At 44.1% G+C, this 16,688-nt stretch overlaps 2 pseudogenes across 1 annotated transcript; both read right to left on the minus strand.

The window, feature by feature from the left end:
• Positions 1-3,038: 3,038 nt before the first annotated feature.
• On the minus strand, positions 3,039-5,701 carry LOC128589716 (60S acidic ribosomal protein P0-like; annotated as a pseudogene). Its single transcript, XR_008381122.1, has 3 exons — positions 5,649-5,701; positions 3,712-4,188; positions 3,039-3,589 (listed from the first exon to the last, which is right to left on the minus strand). The product of XR_008381122.1 is annotated as a 60S acidic ribosomal protein P0-like (transcript).
• Positions 5,702-12,930: 7,229 nt separating this feature from the next.
• Positions 12,931-15,078, minus strand: LOC128589600 (calcium-responsive transcription factor-like; annotated as a pseudogene).
• Positions 15,079-16,688: the final 1,610 nt, after the last annotated feature.

Genomic DNA, 16,688 nt, shown 5'->3' on the forward strand with positions numbered 1-16,688 from the left:
CAGCAGGCCGATTTTACAGATTCTCCAAATTGACTCCCAGGATGAGCTTATACATAAATACTACAGAGAAAAATGATGCTGCTGTTAAGTCACCAGTGTGTGAAGCCAGTGAATGTGAAGCGAGTGGTAGAGGAGGCTTGTCGGTGAGTTTGGGCATTTGTGGAGTGGCCCAGAGCCAGGCAGGCGTATCACCGTCATACCTAGAAGCAGAGATCTGGCCTTTGAGCACACGTCCAGCCTGGCCAGGGAATCCCAGAAAGGACCAACACTTGTCAGCCCTTTCACCCTGAGCCTGCAGTGAAGAGATCTGGTGTCTGCTGAAATGACAAAAGACTCAATGTTTTTCTAGAAAGTTACCAAGAAAGTATCCTCTATGAAAATGTAACCTTGGGTTCTGGCCAGCCACTGGGACCCTGGGGCTCCCAGCCCCATCCTCCCTCCCAGCCCTTTCTTACTCTGCCACCCTCCCTCTAGAACGGTGGTTCTCAACCTTCCTAATGCTGCGGCCCTTCCTAATGTCGCGACCCACAGGTTGAGAACCACTGCTCTAGAAGGACAGGATTTGCCTAGGGCTTGGTGGCACTCTGGGCCTCCTCGCTGACCCTACATGTCTCCCACCCCTGATTCTGGGGCTGAGGGAAGAGAAAGCTGGGGAAAGGTGGGGCCATCTTCCAGGCTACGCTGGAGCATGGGAGTACAGAGGGATAAAGCTGAAGCCGCCAGGGCAGGGGAGTTCCTCTTGCACCTAAAAGGAGTTGTACCCTGGGGCCAGATCACAGTCCTAGAAGTAGAGGTGGGGGCCCTAAGGGACCCCAGCTAGATTGCTCTGGTTCTTGGCCCTCATCCTTAGACATCCTTCTGCACCCACTGGGTCAGTGCTGGCAGCTCTAGCCTGTGCGTGGGAGACTGGTCTCTCCTGCAACGGAGTCCCAAGTTTTGGGTTTTCCTAATGCACAGAAAAACCCTTGCCTGTTAGGTTTATGTGTGAGGCACAGACAACAAATTGGGTTATCAGCAGATGTCTGAAACAGCATTCTTCCCCAGAAAAGCTGTTTATTCCATCACATTTGCTGCAGTCAGCCTGTGTTCCTGAATAAACTAGGCCACCCTTCTCAATGTAATGGTGGGTATATAACCTAAGCCCTTACCACACTATAAGCCAGTGAGTCACTGGGAGTTGGTTACAGAGAACCATGGCTGCAGGAAATGGAGGCAAGGGTCTCTGCAGTGGGAAAGAGGGCTGTGGGTAAACAGAAACATTAGGTGAAGGTGCAGAGGATCCCTTCCAGGGCAAGAGAGACTGTTTATCATAACTTAAATATTCCTCCAAGGGTCCAGGAGAAAGTTCCACATATAGAGATACTTTTAATTTTGATTTTTTTTTTTTTCTTTTTTTTTTTTTTGCGGTTTTTGGCCAGGTCTGGGTTTGAACCCGCCACCTCTGGCATATGGGGCCGGTGCCCTGCCTTCGAGCCAAAGGCACAACCCCCTAAATTATGAGAAATCCTTTTTTTTTTTTTTTTTTAAGTTTAACTTGAGCATTTTTGTTTTTGTTTTTTGTTTTCTTTTTGCAATTTTTGACCAGGGCTGGATTTGAACCTGCCACCTCTGGTATATGGGGCTGGCGCCCTAGCCTTTGAGCCATAGGTGCCGCCCCAATTTTGATTTTTTTCTGAGACAAGGTCTCACCCTGTTGCCCAGGCTGGAGTGCAGTGGTGTCATTATAGCTAACTGTAACCTTAATTTAAACTCCTGGGTTCCAGGAACTCTTCTGCCTCAGCCTCCCAAGTAACTGGGACAATAAGTATGTGCCACCACACCCAGCTAATTCTTCTATTTTTTTTGGTAGAGATATGGTTTCATTGTCTTGTTCAGGGTGTCTTGAAGTCCTGGGCTCAAGTGATCCACATGCTTCAGCTTTTCAGAAGGACAGGGTTTCAAAATTCTAGGATTATAGGCATAAGCCAATGTGCCCAGTCTACACTGTGATTCTTATGGGCTCTTCAAGGATACAATCATATGAAATGTGTTCACTTACTAGATTTAATAGGATCATCCATCAAGAAGGACTGATGCCAGCAAATGACCAGTGTCCAGAATCCTCTTTTGTCAGGTCTTAGGCTTATAATTACAAAACTGAGACAGCCCAAAGCCAGAATTTTTCTCGGTCTGAGAAACCTTGAGGTCTTTTTTGAGACAGAATCTCTCTTTGTCACAATTGGTAGAGTGCTGTGGCATCACAACTCACAGCAATCTCAAACTTTGGGCTCAACCATCCTCTTTTTTTTTTTTTTTTTGTAGAGACAGAGTCTCACTGTACCGCCCTTGGGTAGAGTGCCGTGGCGTCACACGGCTCACAGCAGCCCCTAACTCTTGGGCTTACACGATTCTCTTGCCTCAGCCTCCCGAGCAGCTGGGACTACAGGCACCTGCCACAACGCCCGGCTATTTTTTTGTTGCAGTTTGGCCGGGGCTGGGTTTGAACCCGCCACCCTCGGCATATGGGGCTGGCGCCCTACTCACTGAGCCACAGGTGCCGCCCTCAACCATCCTCTTGCCTCAGCCTCCCAAGTAGCTGGGACTACAGGCACCCGCCACAACACCCAGCTATTTTTAAAGACAGGGTCTCACTCTTGCTCAGGCTGGCCTTGAACTCCTTATCTGAAGTAATCACCCACCTTGGCCTCCTAGAGTGCTAGGATTACAGGCATGAGCCACCACTTTGGTGGAATGCCCAGCCATCTTTGACATCTTTTGAGGAATGTCTTCTTCACAACTGACACTGTTGACAGCTCCATGCTGAAAATGTGTTAAACCCTTTCTGTGCTTATTTTATTCCCAAGGAAAGACCATTTCTGGTGCCTAATAAGAACTTACTTCTTTCTGGGTGTGGGACACAACTACGACAGGGACTTTATCTAACAAATGCAAACATTGCAACCTAACTGTACCTTCATATTAATCTGAAATTTAAAAAATGAGAAAAAAAGAAAAACAAAGAACTCACTACCGAGTGACATGTAAAATATTGATATTCCTTTTTTTTTTAAGGTAAGTAAGCCTTTATTTCCATGTTTTGCAAATAAAACTGGCTGAATTTGGTTGCATTTTGGTGATTAGTCAAAGAGACTAAGTCCCATATCCTCATCTGACTCCTCTGACTCTTCTCCAGCTTCAATCTTGGCTGCAGCTATGGCAGCAGCAGGAGCAGCAGCAGCGGTGGCAGCAGACACAAACCCAGATGGATCAGCCAAAAAGGCCTTGACCTTTTCAGCAAGTGCGAAGGTGTAATCAGTCCCTCCTGACAAAGTCAGGACTCATTTGTACTCATTGATGGTAGGGCAGGGAACTGGTGCAGCAGTTGGGTAACCAACTGCAGACAAACACCAGCAACACAGAAGACACTCTCCAGGAAGTAAGAGTGTAGGTTTCCCCCATGATGTCAAGCACTTCAGGGCTGTGCGTGCTGCTGGTGACAAAATCCTGTTGGATGAGCAGCCTGAAGGAGCAGGGGGAGAGGTCCAGCATGTTCAGCGGTGTAGCTTCTCTGGCTCCTACTTTCTGTCCAGTCTTAACCAACTGCCCATCACTCAGAATTTCTTAGTTTTTTTGTTTTTTGGGGGTTTTTTTGGCCAGGGCTGGGTTTGAACCCACCACCTCTGGCATATGGGGCTGGCGCCCTACCCCTTTGAGCCACAGATACCACCCAACCCATCGCTCAGAATTTCAATGGAGCCCCTGGAGGTTTGTATGATGATGCCCAAAGCCTGGAAGAAGAAGGTCTTCTCAGGCTCCAGACCAGCGTTCTGGCTGGCACAGTGACATCACATGTAGCAATGGCACCAGCACAGATGGCAGCTGGCACATTATTGGCCAGCAGCATGTCCATGATCTCAGTGACATCCTCCTTGATGACCACAAAGCCCACATTCCCTGGATATGTGGCAACTATCTGGCAACAGTTTCTCCAGAGCTGAGCTGTTTTCCAGATGCCCTGGGATGGCCCTATACATCATGGTGTTCTTGTCCATCAGATTTACAGCCTTCCCTTTGAGGGACAGGTAGATCTCCTGTGTCTGCTTGAAGCCCACATTTTATACTCCCATGATGAGGTATTTTGGATAAGCATCCAATAGTTGGATGATAATAAGAAAGTAATCAGACTTCCAGGTCACCCTGTTGTCCCACCTACTTGGGAAGCTGATGCAGGAGGGTCCCTTGAGTCCAAGAGTTTGAGGTTGCTTATGCTCTACCATGACAGAGAAATGCAGCAGGGATTGTCATGCAGGACTTAAAGACAATGTCATTCTTATGAGGATGCCCAGAGAAACAGCTATTCTTTATTTTAAGATACTTTCCTATTCTTATGAGGATGCCCAGAGAAACAGCTATTCTTTATTTTAAGATACTTTCCTATTCAAAATAAATTTAGAGAGATGTGTTTTATTTTAACCAGCAAGAGAAGTGTAGCAATCAACTAGTTTTCTTTGTGAAAAAATAAACTTTTGATCTTCGATAAGCCAATTAAAAACATTCAGTGGGGGCAGCGCCTGTGGCTCGGTGGGTAATTCGCTGGCCCCATATACCGAGGGTAGTGGGTTCAAACCCAGCTCCAGCCAAACTACAACAACAACAACAACAAAAAATAGCTGGGCGTTGTGGTGGGCTCCTGCAATCCCAGCTACTCGGGAGGCTGAGGCAAGAGAATCACCTAAGCCCAAGAGCTGGAGGATGCTGTGAGCTGTGATGCCACAGTACTCTACTGAGGGTGAAAAAGTGAGAGTCTGTCTCTACCAAAAAAAAAAAAAAGGACAAGTAACCCAACTAAAAAACATGCAAATGGGGGCGGCGCCTGTGGCTCAGTCGGTAAGGTGCCGGCCCCATATGCCGAGGGTGGCGGGTTCAAACCCGCCCCGGCCGAACTGCAACAAAAAAATAGCTGGGCGTTGTGGCGGGCGCCTGTAGTCCCAGCTGCTCGGGAGGCTGAGGCAAGAGAATCGCTTAAGCCCAGGAGCTGGAGGTTGCTGTGAGCTGTGTGAGGCCACGGCACTCTACTGAGGGCCATAAAGTGAGACTCTGTCTCTACAAAAAAAAAAAAAAAAAAAAAAAAAACATGGAAATGATTTGAATAAACCTTTCCCCAAAGAAGACATGCAAATGGCTAAAAAGCACATGGAAAGATGCTCAGAGCCATTGTCAGCAAGGAAATGCAAATCAAAACCACAAATGGCGGCGCCTGTGGCTCAGTTGGTAAGGCGCTGGCCCCATATACCAAGGGTGGCGGGTTCAAACCCGGCCCCGGCTGAACTGCAACCAAAAAATAGCTGGGTGTTGTGGCAGGCGCCTGTAGTCCCAGCTACTCAGGAGGCTGAGACAAGAGAATCACTTAAACCCAGGAGTTGGAGGTTGCTGTGAGCTGTGTGAGGCCACGGCACTCTACCAAGGGCCATAAAGTGAGACTCTGTCTCTACAAAAAAAAAAAAAAAAAACACAAATGAGTTGCCATCATGCCTACTGAGATTCCTGTACAGCAAAGAGGTGGAAAGATTGCAACCCTCATTTATTTACTGGTGGGAATGTGAAAGGATTCAGCCACTGCAGGAAGCAGGTTGACAGTTCTTTAGTAAGTTAGCCATAGAGTTACTTACTGTAGGACCCAGTAACTGAGATTCTGAAAAGTTCTAGAATTAGGGGTGATCATTACACCACTCTGTGCATATACTAACAAGCCACTTTTAAAGGTGAATTTTACAGTGTGTGAATTATATCTCAATTTTTTAAATTTTTTTAATAACATGGGGAAGAAAAGACAAGAAAAATAATAGGAAAAAATAGAGACAGCTTTTTTTTTTTTTTTTTTTTTTTTGTGGTTTTTGGCCGGGGGTGGGTTTGAACCCACCACCTCCAGCATATGGGACCGGCTCCCTACTCCTTGAGCCACAGGTGCCGCCCTAGAGACAGTTTTTTGGGGCGGCGCCTGTGGCTCAGTCGGTAAGGCACCAGCCCCATATACCGAGGGTGGCGGGTTCAAACTCGGCCCCGGCCAAACTGAAACCAAAAAATAGCCGGGCATTGTGGTGGGCACCTGTAGTCCCAGCTACTCGGGAGGCTGAGGCAAGAGAATCGCTTCAGCCCAGGAGTTGGAGGTTGCTGTGAGCTGTGTGAGGCCACGGCACTCTACCGAGGGCCATAAAGTGAGACTCTGTCTCAACGTCTCTACCAAAAAAAAATAGAGACAGTTTTTTGAATAAGATAATACAAGACCACATATATAATAAGCTTGTCTCTTGTTTCTGGAATAACCTATTCAATCTTCTCCCAGATACAGTGCATTTTGACTTAGATTCTTACAATTCAAAATCTGACTGACTAAGCTCTCAGAAGGAACACTAAAACAGTATGTAGAATGCAGTCATGATTAACCTCAGGTTCACCTATTCATTCCATTAACTAAAAAAAAAAAATTAAAGAGGTTTTTACTCTGGAAAATAAGAACTTTATTTCTCATAAAGGGTAACAGCTGCCTGATGGGCAGAAAGGAGCCAGGCATATATGCTTCAAAGGACAGGTAAAAGGAACAAGATTTTATACTGATGGGGTGGTCAGATATACATATTCAACATGCTGATGAAGTAGGTTTCATTCCAGGGATGCAAGGCTGGTTTAACATATGCAAGCCTATACACATTATTTGCCATATCAACAGAAGCAAAAACAAAGACCATATGATCCTCTCAGTAGACCCAGAAAAAGCATTCGATAAAATCAACAGGCTATCAGATGTGGCATGAATACTTGGGAAACTGTATACTTGTGACATTGTGCTTTATCTCTCTCCCATCCAGTTATGGCTGGGAACTCAGTGTTAAGGTGTCTCTAGGGTCCCCAGGGCTGAGAGGGGTTCATTCAGTTAGCAGAGGGTTTAGGATTTTATTTTTATTATAGTTCACAGTTCCAATAATGCAAGAACAGAGCTTATTCCCATACTGGAGAAATTATTCCAAAAAACTGAGGAGGAAGGAATCTTCCCCAACATGTTCTATGAAGCAAACATCACCCTGATACCAAAACCAGGAAAAGACCCAACTAAAAAGGAGAACCTCAGACCAATTTCACTAATGAATATAGATGCAAAAATTCTCAACAAAATCCTAGCCAATAGATTACAGCTTATCATCAAAAAAGTCATACATCATGACCAAGTAGGTTACATCCCAGGGATGCAAGGATGGTTTAACATACGCAAGTCTACAAACATTATTCACCGTATCAACAGAAGCAAAAACAAAGACCATATGATCCTCTCAATAGACACAGAAAAAGCATTCGATAAAATCCAGCATCCTTTTCTAATTAGAACACTGAAGAGTATAGGCATAGGTGGCACATTTCTTTTCTTTTTTTTTTTTTTTTGTAGAGATAGAGTCTCACTTTATGGCTCTCGGTAGAGTGCCGTGGCCTCACACAGCTCACAGCAACCTCCAACTCCTGGGCTTAAGCGATTCTCTTGCCTCAGCCTCCCGAGCAGCTGGAACTACAGGCGCCCGCCACAACGCCCGGCTATTTTTTGGTTCCAGTTTGGCCGGGGCCGGGTTTAAACCCGCCACCCTCGGTATATGGGGCCGGCACCCTACCGACTGAGCCACAGGTGCCGCCCAGGTGGCACATTTCTTAAACTGATTGAAGCTTGCTATTGCAAACCCACAGCTAATATTTTACTGAATGGAGTAAAAATGAAAGCTTTTCCACTTGGAACTGGAACCAGACAAGGTTGTCCTCTATTACCACTACTATTCAACATAGTGCTGGAAGTTCTAGCAAACACAATCAGGCAAGACAAGGAAATAAAGGGCATGCAAATGGGAGCAGAGGAGGTCAAACTCTCCCTCTTTGCTGATGATATGATCTTATACTTAGAGAACCCCAAAGACTCAAACACAAGACTCTTGGAAGTCAGCAAAAAATACGGTAACGTCTCAGGATATAAAATCAATGTCCACAAGATGGAAGCCTTTGTATATACCAATAACAGCCAAGATGAGAGGCTAATTAAGGACACAACTCCCTTCACCACAGCTTCAAAGAAAATGAAATACCTAGGAATATATTTAACAAAAGAGGTGAAGGACCTCTATAAAGGAAATTATGAAACCCTAAGAAAGGAAATAGCAGAGAATATTAACAAATGGAAGAACATACCATGCTCGTGGCTGGGAAGAATCAACATTGTTAAAATGTCTATACTTCCCAAAGCAATCTACCAATTCGATGCCATCCCTATTAAAATACCAACATCATACTTTCAAGACTTGGAAAAAATGATTCTTAGTTTTGTGTGGAACCAGAAAAAAACCCTCTATAGCTAAGGCAGTTCTTAGTAATAATAACAAAGCCGGGGCATCAGCATACCAGATTTTAGGCTATACTACAAGGCCATAGTGGTCAAGACAGCATGGTACTGGCACAAAAATAGAGACATAGACATTTGGGATTGAATAGAAAACCAGGAAGTGAAACTAACATCTTACAACCATCTAATCTTCGATAAACCAAACAAGAGCATCCACTGGGGGAAAGACTCCCTATTCAATAAATGGTGCTGGGAGAACCGATATCCACATGTAAAAAACTGAAACTGGACCCACACCTTTCCCCATTCACAAAAATTATTTTTATCATTTCATGCCTTAAATTTAAGGCATAAAAATCCTCAAAGAAAGTAGAGGAAAAACACTGGAAGATATCAGCCTGAGGAAAGATTTCATGCCAGTATGCTACTGTGTTCCTTCTGAGGAAAAAACTGGGTTCCCTATGGAGTCAAAATAGGAAGGCAAACCTTGAATCATTATAAAGAAAAGCTTTCTAATAATGCAAGTCGAGAATAAATAAAATGACCTGCCTAGATAAGCAGTGAGCTTCTCATCATCAGAGATCATTGAAAATGTTCAAGCAGATGTTAAATAAACATCTATCAAGGTTATTGCCAAAGGGATTACTTCACTGAGTAGGAGACTAATCTATTTAACCTCTGAGGTCTCTTCCAACTCTACTCCTATATTCGAAGCTATAACTGATGTTGTAAATCACCCTCATCCTGTATGTATCTCCAACTCCTTACAATTCATTATATTGAACCTTATATGCAGGGCTCTCACAAAATCCTCATGGACTCCTGCCAACATTGACCATACCCAAATAGCTTTCAAGGCTGCTTTAATGATTTCCAACCAGCAAGAGGAGCGAAGATGTGCAGAAGAACATGAGAAAAAAATAAAATCTATGCATAGAAGGAATACATAACTTTTACCCAGCGTACTTTTGGGAATTTTTGATCCTGCTCTATGTTTGATGAGTAATTATATCAGACCCAAAATGAACTATTTTGAGATTTGAGACCTATGTTGACTTCCTTGATCTTAAAAATCACCAACATGCTAAAATATTCCTACTCTTTCCTGCACTTTTCCAATCTTTGAATCTCATTATTCATAGTTTTCTCAGAGTGAATTGTCTAGGTCTGAACATTTCAAAAGTCTATGTACACATTAGACTTTGTGTACATAGTCTTTGTGTACATAAAAATGCTTGGCTATTTTTAGGGTCATAGTGGGCATGATCAGGGCAGGCAGCAGGCTTAGCAGACATCAAACTAACAACGAATGGGACAACAAGGAAAGGAGATTAATTTTGCCTGGCAGGACATGAGTCAGGACAACTCATTGGCAATGGGTTATCTGAAGTTAGAAAGGCAATATTTAAAGCAGTAGGTCAGACACAGGTTAGACAGGACATCAATCAAAGGCTTCATAGCACCCCAATGTTTCCTAGAGAGCAAAGCTGCGCTGCCCAAGTCCAAGGCCATCATGATGCCTTTCTGCATCGAAGTCCACAGGCCTACCTAGTTGACCTCATTCCCTTGGTGGAACTCTGGTTCTAAATTTTTTTTTTTTTTTTTTTTTTTGTGGTTTTTGGCCGGGGCTGGGTTTGAACCCACCACTTCCAGCATATGGGACCAGCGCCCTACCCTTTTGAGCCACAGGCGCCTCCCTGGTTCTAAATTATTTATATCAGATGCAACCCTTGTCTTTTCAGGTTGTTCATGAAGATATCATACTAGGTCATTAAATATGAAATGTCCAATTTCAAGTCAGAAGTTTATTATATCTCAGACAAGAAGCAGTACAGTTAATCAAAGTCCACTAGACCACATCTAAACTATCAATACAGGTTCGCCATTTTTTTTTTTTCAGTTTTTGGCTGGGGCCAGGTTTGAAGCCACCACCTCTGGTATATGGGGCCAGCACCCTAATCCTTTGAGCCACAGGCGCTGCCCACATCTGGTCAATTTAACTTACTGTTAAGTTTCCCCATCTTAACAGTAACTGGTTTATGCCAGAGAGAGTGGTGATGAAATCATGAAAATTTTTGTCTTTTTTTTCTCTTTTTTTCTAGATAAAGTTTCACTTTGTCACCCTCAGTAGAGTGCCTTGGTGTAATAGCTCACAGCAACCTCAAACTCCTGGGCTCAAGTGATTCTCTTGCCTCAGCCTCCCAAGTAGCTACGACTATAGGCACCCTCTACAATGCTTGGCTATTTTTAGAGACTACGTCTCACTCTGGTTCAGGCTGGTCTCAAACCTGTGAAGTCAGGCAATCCACCTTCCTTGGCCTCCCAGAGTGCCAGGATTACAAGCACTAGGCATAAGCCACCATGTCCAGCCACCTGGCTATTTTTAGAGATGAGGGTTTCACTCTAGCTCAGGCTGGTCTCAAATGCATAAGTTCAGGTGATCTTCCCCCTTGGCCTCCTGGAGGGCTGGGATTACAGGCGTGAGCCATTACACCCAGCCCAATGAAAGCCTGTTTCCACAGCTTGTTGATAATTGAATATTTTTCTTTGTAAAGAGTGGTCCAAAGCCTGGAAAAAGTGGAGTCAGTTGGTGCAAGTCCTGGTGAATATGGTGGATGACAGAGAGTTTCCAAGTCCATCTTCTGTACTTTGAGTAGCATTCTTTGTGTGGCATGTGGTTGAGTATTGTCTTGCAAGAGGATTGGCCTGTCTCTATTGACCAATCTCAGCTGCTTATGGTAAGCATCGTCATCATTCCATCCATTTGGTTGCAGTAGACATCCGCTGTAATCAACCGACCAGGTTTCATGAAGCTGTAGTGGATAATACCAATGCTGGGCCACCAAACAGACACCATTAGCTTTATGTGATCAGTATTCAGTTTTGAACTGTGTTTTGGCACTTTATTTTAATTCAACCATTGTGCCAAATGCTTGTGATCATCAAAAAGAATGCATGTTTCATCATATATAACAATACAGTGTAGAAATGGTTCACCTTTATGTCGTGATAGCAAAGAAAGTCAAGCTTCGAGACGATTTCTTTTCTGGTGCTTATTTAATACATGCGGTACCCATCTACCCAGTGTCTTTACCTTGCTGATCTGTTTCAAACAGTCCAATATTGTTGGAATAGTAATGTCAAACCTTGCTGCTAATTCACACATGGGTTAAGATGGATTTGTTTCCGCTACGGCTTTCAGCTCATTATTATCCACCATGGTCTCAGGTAGCCCATGTGGCTCATTTTCAAGATAAAATCACCAGAATAGAACTTCTCAAACCATGGACGTACTGTGTGTTCATTAGCCAAATGTACTATATGTTCCTTCCCTAATGATCGCGATTTTGAGCTATCTGTGCTGCACTGGTTCCACGATGGAACTCATATTCAAAACCAACACAAATTTTTGACTTATCCGTAATTTCACAAAAATTTTTCTAAAAAAAATTTTTGAAAGATAATCACAAGCCAAAACATTGCTTTGAAAGACTGAAGATGCACGTTCACAAAAGAAAAGAAAAATAAGAAAAGTCAAAGTTAACTATCAGAGATATCAACTGTCAAACTTAAGAAAATAGGACACTTTTTTTTTTTTTTTGTAGAGACAGAGTCTCACTGTACCACCCTGGATAGAGTGCCATGGCATCACACGGCTCACAGCAACCTCTAACTCTTGAGCTTACCCGATTCTCTTGCCTCAGCCTCCCAAGCAGCTGGGACTATAGGCGCCCGCCACAACGCCCGGCTATTTTTTTTGTTGCAGTTTGGCCGGGGTTGGGTTTGAACCCGCCACCCTTGGCATATGGGGCCGGCGCCCTACTCACTGAGCCACAGGCACCGCCCAAAAATAGGACACTTCTTAACAACCTAATTGTTTCCTTTATCAAGTTCTTTTTTTTTTTTTTTTAGATACCGAGTCTCACTTTGTTACCCTAGGTAAAGTGCCATGGCGTCACAGCTCACAGCAACCTCCAGTTCTTGGGCTTAGGTGGTTCTCTTGCCTCAGCCTCCCAAGTAGCTGAGATTACAGGCACCTGCCACAATACCCGGCTATTTTTTGTTGCAGTTTGGCTGGGGCCACGTTCAAACCCACTATCCTCAGTATATAGGCTGGTGCCCTACTCATTGAGCCACAGGTGCCACCCCCCTTTATCAAGTTCATTACTAAATTGGCAAGTCTGTTTGGCAAAGTTGTCTATGGTGTTAGAAATCAGGTCACCTATTGGAGCAGAGGAGGTTTCTGGGATGCTGGTAACATTTCTTTTTTTTTTCCCAAGGATGAATAAAGTTAAGTATTTGTATTCAGACTATATTACTTGGATGAGTTCAGAAGAACTTTTGAAATACTGGCCTTATTAGATAATCAAAAAGAATAAAAATTATACAAAATAAGAAGAATAAAATATCTCAAGGTAAAAATATGGCATTTGCAACAAACATATCAGTTTTAAATCAAAGCTTCTCATCAAATCAGTCTTCTGTCCAGTTATCACAATGCTGCACTTTGACAATATTCACCTTCTTTTCTATGACATCAGAAGTCACCAAAGTTGTAAATTCTGAAAAGCTTCAATAATTTATGTAGCAGATAATTTTTTACAGTCTGTATTTCTTTTTCTTCCCATAGACAATGCTGGTTCTTTGGGTTCTTGGCTCACAGAAAATGATACCATCTGGATTTTCTTCAATAAGAGTTGGATGATTGTCTATAATCTGTATTGGAATGGTCTGCACATCTCCCAACAGAATCTGATGAACAGTTCCTTCCAGATTTCCTGTATCCTCAGTGTCGTCAACTTCTACTAGTTGATCCATTGCAAGTAGATTTTGACCTGGTCCTGGAAGGTTACCCATGGTAGAGGCAGTAGTATTGTTTTGGGTTAGACATGTATCTGTTTCAAGGCTTTGACTTTGACCAAGCAGTAGAGAATTATTATTCATTATAGCACTTCCTACTGAATCCAAAAGCCTTGAAGGACTGGAGGAAGGGTGGTTATTTACTGATAGCAGAGCCAGTGATCCATCAGGTGAGGTGAACCTTGGTTGTAACTGCAAATCCTGTGGTTGTGTATGGCTCATTTCTCGCCTGAAATGAGGAAAGTGAAGAGTGCAAGTGGGTTGACTCAGGAGACAAAGAACCTCCTGTCTGATTTGTTTCCACTTTGGTGGTAACAGATTCTCCTGGTGAATTTCCTTCTGCAAATGTAACTGTCACAGTTTCTATGAGAATATTCCCATTGTCTGTAGTGCACTGAAACTTGCTGGAATAATCTCTGAGTTATATACCATATCTCCATTTCCCAAGGATTTCTGTACTTCATGGATGCGATTTTTTATGTCATTTACAAGTTGGAAAAAAAGATAAATTATGTCTTTCAGGTACCTCATCAGGTTTGAACATGTCCCTTTCAACAAACTTTCTTAGCTGTTTCCTTACTGCATATACTTGTTCTATTCCCTGTGATACTAATTCTTGAATCTTATGTCCTACTCGAGGATGTAAACGTGAGGGTAATGCACAATTCTCATCTCTAACTGCAGTTTCTTCTTCTTCAACAGAAGAGGTAGGAAAAGGGGAAGGTGGCAATTAGGGAGTCTCTGATTCATGATACTGATGAGCTTGCTGTGTAGGTAACTGTACATACCAACTAAGAACACCACCAGCGTCTACCATGTTCTTCTTTAGCATGTCAAAGGCTTTCTCCTGCTCCATTCTGATTATTTTCTTATCAGTTTTGGGGTCTATAGGAACTCTGTATTCAGGAGACTTCTGTATCTTTTTAATGTAAATCCGAGCTGGACAAGTGGCTTTGTAGAGCTGACAGGCCCTGCTTCCCTGCTCATTGATGTTTTTTAACTGGAAATCTTTTCTCCTTGGCTCATACTGACACTCCATTACCACAGCTCTACTCCCTGCATTGACAAATGGGATTCCATCATATGGGACATACTGGGATTTCCACATCAAGCGTGTAGCAGGCTTGGCTGGGCTTGGAGACTGGCAGGTCCCCCAAAAGTCTGTGTTTGTTAGTTATGTAATGTTAGAATACTTTCTAATTCAGTCTCAATTATACAGTAGTCACGATATGAATCTCCAATTTTCTCACAGCTCCTAAGACGACAGGCCCATACAGGTGTGCTACAAGAAAGGGGCTGAAGAGGAACTAGAAAAGGTTCTTCAGGCATTCTGGTCACTGACTTTTTGGGCAATGTGAGGCATGTTTGTGGATGAAGAATGTAACTACTTGGATTGTCTGCTAAAGCATTTATTCTTCCAGTTGTTAAGTTTCTGTCACCGGGTTTCTCTTCAGAGATATTCTGAGGACTTTTCACATCCACAAGCTGCCCCTTAGGTAAAATAACTTGTGCCGTTCCTGTCTGAGTAGACGGAATTACACGAAGTACCTGTCCATTTTCTTTTTTTTTTTTTTTTTTTTTTTTTTGTAGAGACATAGTCTCACTTTATGGCCCTCGGGTAGAGTGCCGTGGCATCATACAGCTCACAGCAACCTCCAACTCCTGGGCCTAAGCGATTCTCTTGCCTCAGCCTCCCGAGTAGCTGGGACTACAGGCGCCCGCCACAACGCCCGGCTATTTTTTGGTTGCAGTTCAGCCGGGGCCGGGTTTGAACCCGCCACCCTCGGTATATGGGGCCGGCGCCTTACCGACTGAGCCACAGGCGCCGCCCATACCTGTCCATTTTCTGATGGGCTGGCAACGGTCATTTCAGAATTTTGCCCAGACTGGGATTTTCCAATGGAAGGAAGATAACTTCATTTTCTACTATCTTCTGGATACATAAAACTTCAGGCAGTTGCTCAAGTTTAAATTCCAAGCCTCAAGCATTCTACCAGAAATGCCCTTTCTTGTCCACTGAAGTTCTTCCTTTGGGGGCACTAAATCAAGATAGTTGTAGCTTCATTTATGTGAAAGCTGTAACTGTGTCTTCACAGCAGCATTTTCTCTCGTCTTGGCTCCGAGGTCCTGCCATGGAGACCAGCACAATCCTGGTAACAGAGCCTCAAGCTGTCACCCTGGGTAGAGTGCTGTGGCATCACAGCTCACAGCAACCTCCAACTCCTGGACTCAAGCAATTCTCCTGCCTCCATCTCACAAGTAGCTGGGACTACAGGCGCCCGCCACAACGCCCGGCTATTTTTTTTTTTTTTTAGGTTGCAGCCGTCATTGTTGTTTGGTGGGCCTGGGCTGGATTTGAACCCGCCAGCTCAGGTGTATGTGGCTGGCACCTTAGCCGCTTGAGCCACAGGCACCGAGCCCTGGTAACATTTCTTGATGTAGATGCATTCAGTTTGAAAATTCTAGTTGTATACTTAGGATTTTTTTTTTTTTTTTTGGTAGAGACAGAGTCTCACTTTATCGCCCTTGGTATAGTGCCATGGCGTCACACAGCTCACAGCAACCTCCAACTCCTGGGCTTAGGCGATTCTCTTGCCTCAGCCTCCCGAGTAGCTGGGACTACAGGCGCCCGCCACAACACCTGGCTATTTTTTGTTGTTGTTGCAGTTTGGCCGGGGCCGGGTTTGAACCCGCCCTCGGCATATGGGGCTGGCGCCCTACCCGCTGAGCCACAGGCGCCGCCCAGTATACTTAGGATTTTTACATTTTTCTGTATTTATGTTAACTTCAATAAAACTGTTCTAAAGATAAGAAAAACCTTGGCAGAGGCTTCCTGACACTAAAGGCAGTCCCAGAGTTACAAACATCTGACTTACATACAATTTGCACTTACAAAGGAAGGCTACTACAGGTAATAGGTAAATGTACCTGTTCCAACTTACATACAAATTCAACTTAAGAACAAACCCACAGAACCTATCTCATTCGTAACCTGGGGACTGCCTGTATCTTAAATAGTGGGCAACCTTGCAATGCAATGACTAGGCCTCAGCCCTCTCACTTGCTTTCCTGGTGTTTGTGCATGTGTGCACACTCATTCAGACATGTACACACCCAAATAGAAACACAGTCTGTGCAGAGGTAGGAGAGGCCAGCAAGCATACTCCAGATGAGTAACTTCTTTTTTTTTTTTTTTTTTTTTGTAGAGACAGAGTCTCACTGTACCGCCCTCAGGTAGAGTGCCGTGGCGTCACACGGCTCACAGCAACCTCTAACTCTTTGTAGAGACAGAGTCTCACTGTACCGCCCTCAGGTAGAGTGCCGTGGCGTCACACGGCTCACAGCAACCTCTAACTCTTTGTAGAGACAGAGTCTCACTGTACCGCCCTCAGGTAGAGTGCCGTGGCGTCACACGGCTCACAGCAACCTCTAACTCTTTGTAGAGACAGAGTCTCACTGTACCGCCCTCAGGTAGAGT

This window comes from Nycticebus coucang, chromosome 7 (genome assembly GCF_027406575.1).
Source record: "Nycticebus coucang isolate mNycCou1 chromosome 7, mNycCou1.pri, whole genome shotgun sequence".
Classification (NCBI taxonomy): domain Eukaryota; kingdom Metazoa; phylum Chordata; class Mammalia; order Primates; family Lorisidae; genus Nycticebus; species Nycticebus coucang.